The sequence below is a fragment of the Oncorhynchus gorbuscha genome, linkage group LG07 (assembly GCF_021184085.1).
Source record: "Oncorhynchus gorbuscha isolate QuinsamMale2020 ecotype Even-year linkage group LG07, OgorEven_v1.0, whole genome shotgun sequence".
Classification (NCBI taxonomy): Eukaryota; Metazoa; Chordata; class Actinopteri; order Salmoniformes; family Salmonidae; genus Oncorhynchus; species Oncorhynchus gorbuscha.
In genome coordinates, this window is record NC_060179.1 from 39,963,354 (window position 1) to 39,971,693 (window position 8,340).

General features: G+C 41.7%; 1 long non-coding RNA gene across 1 annotated transcript; it reads right to left on the reverse strand.

The window, feature by feature from the left end:
- Positions 1-3,907: 3,907 nt before the first annotated feature.
- On the reverse strand, positions 3,908-7,748 carry LOC124039205. The gene is made up of 4 exons (XR_006839523.1): positions 6,990-7,748; positions 6,716-6,909; positions 4,337-5,490; positions 3,908-4,131 (listed from the first exon to the last, which is right to left on the reverse strand). It is a non-coding gene; the product is annotated as an uncharacterized LOC124039205 (long non-coding RNA).
- Positions 7,749-8,340: the final 592 nt, after the last annotated feature.

An 8,340-nucleotide genomic window follows, 5' to 3' on the forward strand; every position in this document is an offset into this window, starting at 1 on the left:
ATTTCTCCCTTGCCAAGATAATCTATCCACCTGACAGGTGTGGCATATCAATATGCTGATTAAAAAACATGATTATTACACAGGTGCACCTTGTGTTGGGGACAATAAAAATACACTCTAAAATATGCAGTCTTGTCACACACACAATGTCACAGTTCTGAGGGAGCGTGCAATTGGCATGAATGTCCACCAGAGATTTTGCCATAGTATTGAATGTTTATTTCTCTACCATGCCACCTCTGTCATTTTAGAGAATTTGGCAGTACATCCAACCGGCCTCACAACAGCAGACCATGTGAAACCACGCCAGACCCGGATCTCCACATCCGGCTTCTTCACCTGCGGGATTGTCTGAGACCAGCCACCTGAACAGCTGATGAAAGTGTGGTTTTGCACAACCAATTTCTGCACAAACTTTCTGAAAACGTCTCAGGTAAGCTCGTCTGCATTCTCGTCATCCTCACCAGTGTATTGACCTGAGTGCAGTTTGGTGTCGTAACTGACTTAAGTGGGCAAATGCTCACGTTCGATGGCCCCTGGCACGCTGGTGAAGTGTGCTCTTCATGGATGAATCCCTTGTTTCAACTGTTTCAGGCAGAAGGCAGACAGTGTGTAGCATTGTGTGGGTGAGCGGTTTGCTGATGTCAGCAGGCATAAGCTACGGACAACAAACACAATTGCATTTTATCGATGGCAATTTGAATGCACATACCATGACAAGATCCTGAGGCCCATTGTCGTTCCATTGATCCGCCGCCATCACCTCTTATTTCAGCATGATAATGCACAGCCCCATGTCACAAGGATCTATACACAATTCCTGGAAGCTGAAAATATCCCAGCTCTTCCATGGCTTGCATACTCAGACACCCATTGAGCATGTTTGGGATACTCTTGATCAATGTATACGACAGCAGGTTCCAGTTCACGACATTATCCATCAACTTCGCACAGCCATTGAAGAGGAGTAGGACAACATTCCACAGGCCACAATCAACAGCCTGATCAACTATATGTGAAGGAGATGTTTCATGCTGCACAAGGAAAATGGTGGTCAGACTAGATGCTGATTGGTACTGACTGGTTTTCTGATCCACACGTTTTGTAAGGTATCAGTGACCATCTGTTGCATATCTGTATTCCAGTCATGTGAAATCCATATATTAGGGCCTAATGAACTCATTTCAATTGACAGATTTCCTTATATGAACTTTAACTCAGTAAAATCTTTGAAATTGTTACATGTTGCACTTATATTTTGTTCAGTGTAGAAAAAAACACATTTGATCAATTACATGTGGAAATAATATTGAGTGAAGCAAGCCGGCAGCAGATGCAACAGAAAGTCAATTGTTTTCTCCCGGTTTTAGCTTGCCACCTATCTGGCCTGTATTTTTGGCATATATTGAGGTCATGCCACAGCATCTCAATTGGGTTGAGGTCAGGAATCTGACTGGGCCACTCCAGAAGGCATATTTTCTTCTGTTGAAGCCATTCTGTTGTTGATTTACTTCTGTGTTTTGGGTCGTTGTCCTGTTGCATCACCCAAATTCTGTTGAGCTTCAATTGGCGGACAGATAGCCTAACATTCTCCTGCAAAATGTCTTGATGAACTTGGGAATTCATTTTTCCGTCGATGATAGCAAGCTGTGCAGGCCCTGAGGCAGCTGAGCTGCCCCAAACCATTATGCTCCCTCCACCATACTTTACAGTTGGGATGAGGTTTTGATGTTGGTGTGCTATGCCTTTTTTTCCTCCACACATAGTGTTGTGTTTGCCATCCAAACAACTCAACTGTAGTTTCATCTTGTGGTGGTTAATTTCTTTACTATCAAATGAGGAGAGACAAACTTATCACACAAGTCAGTTATACTTAAACCAAATCTTTAATTTGGTTTGTTCTTAACTGACTTGCCTAGTAAAATAAAGGTAAAATAAAAATTTAAAAATCACTTATTAATAATGGAGCAGGTCAATACAATGCACACATATAAAGTGAATCGATTGAGTGCTCTACGATAATGATGGCTGGTCGACGAGTCGCGGTCAAATGATTCGAGTCAAAAACACCAAGGTCTTTTATAGCCAAGATACACCCCTTTCAACCTACATGACAAACAGACATTTGGAATGGGTCACACGGTTAAGATACCTATAATACATAGCAGGCAGTATCTGCTGTGTCAACAGTTGTCATTGTATAGAGTAGTGTCTGCCCCTCCGACTACAAATTGGAACCATCTCTCCCTGGTACGGTATAGAACAGAAACATTAAATCATGCTCTGGAATGCTCTTTAGGTTTTGTCACCCAAAATACATCGTAAATCTCCTCTGTCAGTGCTATCTCCCAGAGGCCCATCCTCAGTAGAACACACACACACAATAGTTAATTAAGAATAGTCTATTCTGTTGCATAAAACAACCATTTGATGCAATATAAGTATTATAAGTCTTGCAAATTTGCTCTCACAATCTATCCACAGAATATTTTGCCAGTAGCGCTGTGGAACATCCAAGGGGGACTTTTAAAAATTTCAGACGTGTAGATTTTTTTTGGGGTCAGCAATGGCTTCTTTCATGGTGTCCTCCCATGAACACCATTCTTGTTTAGTGTTTGTAGACTCGTTAACAGAGATGTTAGCATGTACCAGAGATATCTTTATCTGACACACTAGGATTCTTCTAAACATCATTGAGCATTCTGTGTTGTGCTCTTGCAGTCATCTTTGCAGGACAGCCACTCCTAGGGAGAGTTTTCCATTGATAGACAATTTGTCTTACCTTTGACTGATGAACACCAAGGCTTCTAGAGATACTATTGGAACCTATTCCAGCTTTATGCAAGGCAACAATTCTTAATCTTAGGTCGCTTTTGTTCGGAGCACGGTTCGCATCAGGCAATGGCTCTTGTGAATAACAAACTCAAATTTTGTGTTTTTTATAGGGCAAAGCAGCTCTAACCAACATCTCCAATGTCATCTAATTGATTGGACTGCAGGTTAGCTGACTCCTGACTCCAATTAGTTTTTGGAGAAGTCATTATCCTAGTGGTTCAGATCCTTTTTCCAACCTACACTGTGAATGTTTAAATGTAGATTTCATTATAGACAAAAAAATAAAAGGATTTGTGTGTTAGTTTAAGCACACTATGTCTATTGTTGTGACTTACATGAAGATCAGATCAAATTTGATGACACATTTATGCAGAAATCCAGATACTTTTTCTTGCCACTGTATATTACCTTCAATAGTGTTATCCTGTGATCAAGACGTCAATGTTTTGTTATTGGTGTGGTAAAAATGTTAGCTAACGGGTTAGCAATTAGCATGTTTGACATTTCAGTGGAAATACTATTATCAGCTTTTTGATAAGCAGTTTAGCAAAAAAATACTTCCCGTATTATCGGTAATATGGTCACAAGTTATTGGCCACCTTCCTATTTTGTTCAATTACAAGATACATCCATTTCATTTGTTAAATAAATAGACACAAACCTTGTCTCCGAAGTGTTTACTTGATAGTTGTCTAGCCTTCCAGTTGAAAAAAATGGACTTGCCAGTCAAATTTTCATAGCCTAGTGCACTCTTCTGTGGACTCTTAAAAATGGATCTTCACTGACATGTTTTTCAATGTTGTAACCAAATAATGTCTCATCATTTGTTTTACAGATTAATCTTATGTTTTGAGAAAGCAGATACATTTATATTAATACTAAAATATAAATGAGTATGAATAATTTACATCAAATAACATTTTAATTTCAGTGATGTGCTTTGACAGAAACAATGAAAACACTGTGTTGGAGTTTGTGTTGCAGAGTTGCACTTAGAAAGTAAAGGAAGAAACACACAAGAAGGGTTGAATAAATATGTTTATTACAATTTAGACATTTTTTGGGACAAATAATTGCATGTGAAAAAGCAAATAAACAATTAGATTTCAACCTCTATATTATCACAGAAATCACAATAAAAAATCAAGCTCCATTGATTAACATGGTTTGCAATACAGCAACAATAGTAATTGATACAACAGAGAGAGAGAAACAAACAGATTGTGAAGTACCTGAGGGTGGTGCAATGGGTGGCATGACAGGTGGCCGGTAGAGCTTTTCTCTTCCTTTTCTGTGCTGCAGTTAAGAGAAAAGGTAGTGTTAGGGCATGTTTTCAACTTTTTTACATCAATACCTCTGGAGGAAGCTGCAGAAGTTTTAAGGAGGTGGACAGACATGCCTTGTGGGCTGGTGTCTTGGACTGTAGATGTGTAAAGAGAGATTATTTTTTTTAAACATAACAAACAGTATGTATTTTTTAAATAATTTAACATGTATTTACCTGTAGAGGTGTCTGTATTCAAATTGCCGTGGTCAGGAATACCAGATGAGGCTGCTGTGGTTCAGTGACCAGGGGAGATGGAGGAGGCAGTTGGTCCAGAGGAGGCAGTTTCGGGGTTGACAGACAGGGGGGGCTGGTTTGCATTGTGGTGGTGGACAAAACCCGATGCCGATGGCTTGGAAAAGCTGGTGTTGGTGGGATTGAGCAACCGACAATCGTGTGGCTGGGAGAGAGCATACACATGGCCTGCTCCTACAGGTGTTGCACACTGGGAGGCATGGGCGGTGGTGATGCAGCTGTCAGGTATGGTTCCAGTGGGGGGGGTCCAGCATAGGCGATGGCGTCGATGGTCCCATCCATGGCAGCCCTCTCCTGTGCCCTCTGTTCTGAGGGCTGCCCAACAGTATTCTCCTCTGCCCTCTCACCCCTCTCCTGCCACTGGGGCATGTATTCCTCCCTGGTCGGGTATGTGGCGACCACAGGGAGTCTTCTGTATCGGTCTCGCTGATACTTCAGCAAGGTAAGGACCCTTCCACCACATACAGCATGTCTTAGTAGCGCTGGTACAGGTAGAAGAATACTCTAGCAAATTCTGATTTGTTTACCATATAGGAGTGGTCAAACTGGCTGAGGTCTTCAACTACCTTGGAGAACTCAGCCTTACAGCGCCACAATATGTCACATCCAGCGGCTGCTGGACATGGGTGCAGTGTGGTGGAAGACAAAGTAGTATAACCCCTTCCCTTTGAGCCGCAGCGAGCACCTCCGAGTCCATGCGGCTCTTGTGCCCATCGAAGGGGAGAAGGAGACAGGGGGACATCTTCCTCAGCTGCGTGGATGCAGGCCAGCACTAAAGTGCTCCTTGGTTCCCGGAGCCTGCTGGTACACGTGTTTTGCACCCCAGAGAGCCAGGACTTTGCCTGCTCTGGGCGCTATAAAACTCAGACTCATCGCAGTTAGAGATTTGTCTGAGTTTCTCCCTCAACCCACTCTCCTCCAAGAAGAAGGTGTCCATCATCGGACGGGTGGCAAACTCAGCTCTCCCCCTGTCCAGGGTGTCTGGCCTCCTCACGCTCAGTTTCTTGTGCTTCCTCCTGAACATTTCCTACCACCTCTTCCCCAGTGGTGGGATTGTTTCTCCTCGGTGCCAAAACCTAGAATGGAAAATAAATTGTCCATCCAGGATGAAAATGTTTGTTTTGGCATCACCATACACATCACACATTGAGAACAGTCAGTCCAGCATTCTACATACAGTTGAAGTCAGAAGTTTACATACACTTAATTGGAGTCATTACATCTAGTTTTTCAACCACTCCACATATTTCTTATTAACAAACTATAGTTTTGGCAAGTCGGTTGGGATATCTACTTTGTGCATGACACAAGTAATTTTTGCAACTATTGTATACAGACAGATTAATTCACTGTATCACAATTCCAGTGGGTCAGAAGTTTACATACACCAAGTTGACTGTGCCTTTAAAACGCTTGGAAAAATCCTGAAAATTGTGTCATAGGCTAATTGACATAATTTGAGTCAGTTGGAGGTGTCTGCTAAATGACTTAAATGTAATGTAATGTACCTGTGGATGTAACTATTTGGCCATAATGACTATTGTTAAGTTTGGAGGAAAAAGGGGGAGGCTTGCAAGCCAAAGAACACAATCCCAACCGTGAAGCGCTGGGGTGGCAGCATCATATTGTGGGGGTGCTTTGCTGCAGGAGGGACTGGTGCACTTCACAAAATAGATGGCATCATGAGGTATATTCTGTGGATATATTGAAGCAACAGCTCAAGACATCAGTCAGGACATTAAAGCTTGATCGCAAAAGGGTCTTCCAAATGGACAATGACCCCAGGCATACTTCCAAAGTTGTGGAAAAATGGCTTAAGGACAACAAAGTCAAGCTATTGGCGTGGCCATCACAAAGCCCCGACCTCAATCCCATAGAACATTTGTGGGCAGAACTGAAAAAGCGTTTGCGAGCAAGGAGGCCTTCAAACCTGACTCAGTTACACCAGCTCTGTCAGGAAGAATGGGCCAAAATTCACCCAACTTATTGTGGGAAGCTTGTGGAAGGCTACCTGAAACGTTTGACCCAAGTTAACATTTTTAAAGGTAATGCTACCAAATGTAAACTTCTCACCCACTGGGAATGTGATGAAATAAAAGCTGAAATAAATCATTCTCTCTACTATTATTCTGACATTTCACATTCTTAAAATAAAGTGGTGATCCTAACTGACCTAAGACAGGGAATTTTTACTATGATTAAAAGTCAGGAATTGTGAAAAACTGAGTTTAAATGTATTTGACAAAGGTGTACGTAAACCTCCAACTTCAACTGTACATAAACACATAGAACAGCAGTTACCTGCTTATTTTGTTGGATGTGTCATTAGCCGTTGTCTGGTGAAAGGAAACCCCATGGCTAGCGCAGTAGATATAGTACTGCACCAGAGAATTTTCATCCTCTGGTGCAAGCAATGTGGGTGGTGCACTGCGACAACCATGGGTTATCTGGCCGTTCAGAGTGTCTGTCAGGGTTTTCAGAGGTACACTATACACCTTGGTAGATAAAAGAACTGTCATTAAGCAGATGAAATTAACTTACATGTGGTAATCTTCTGAAAACAAAAGTGACAAACCCTGGCAGCCTGGTGGATAGTCATCCCATCCCCAAAGTCCTTCACGGCATGGAAGATGTCCACCTCACTCCACTGCTTCCTTTTGACTTTATCTATGCAGTGGAGGGAAATACAGTATATGTAGCTAATTAACTTGGCATACTATACACATTATAGAACGATAACTCCATCTGAATATGTATAAACGTTTACAATTCAAAGCTAAGGCATTGAAAGGTGACACTGAAAGGCTTCACAAATTGACAGTGTACCCACGTTTTTTGTTTGTTACCTGTAATGAAAATTAGTGTCCCAATTAATATTGTTGCGTACAGTAACATTTGACTAAATACTGCCTCTATGTAGCTGTTGTATCACGAAACATAGCCTACACTGACTGATGTGTCAAAAAGTTTGTTTCAAAGTTCAAAATAGATTTTTGCAGATTGGGCAAAACGCCCCCATCAGACGACTCCAAATTTGATACGTTAAAGTTTTAAAACATTCAGCTGTTTTCGTGGTGTCTATTCTCTAACACTTACAATTTATTTTCCCTTTGGTTACTAAGCAGTTCTATGAACATTTAGCAACGAAGCTAGCAACATTAGCAAATCCACTATATTTCAGAGGTTAAAAGCTGGATGGTGTAGTCTGTCGTGCAGTCGAACTAAACAATATACAGAGTGTCCCAGAAAATGTGTATAAATAACCTAACTTACATAAATTGTAATGACAATTAATGGTCAGCTAGCTAGAATGGTGTATTTAGTCGCAAAACGTACCGTTATTTTCCAGTCCATTAATATGTAATATATGTAATATATGCCATTTAGCAGACGCTTTTATCCAAAGCGACTTACAGTCATGTGTGCATACATTCTACGTATGGGTGGTCCCGGGGATCGAACCCACTACCCTGGCGTTACAAGCGCCATTTTGAGCTGGAGGTGATTTAGTCCTCCAACCGCTAGTGTCCAAAGTTAGGGGAAAATTCACTAGCTAGAAAGAAATATCCACAAATTAATTCAGACACGGAGGAAGAGGCTAGCTATAGCGAGCTGACGTTAGCAGCTGCCTCTAAGAAAGCGGCAACTGTGACAACATTGACCGTAAGAAAGAAAAAAAAAGTACTTTCCCATTTGAGTGAAATCCACGCTGCCAAATAAAGCATGCTCTGGGTCTACTCCAAAATGCAACTAGATCGGCAATCGGATCCATGCCGAAGCGTCACATTTCAGGTTAGCCCGTACTCGGCAGGCAGTATAGAAAACTCCCCCAGGAGCAACAGAATGGACGAATTAAAAGAACGTGCAGCTCCCACCAACACCTTAAAAACGTGTTCGGTTAGTGGATGCTGGTGACGTAAAAAATT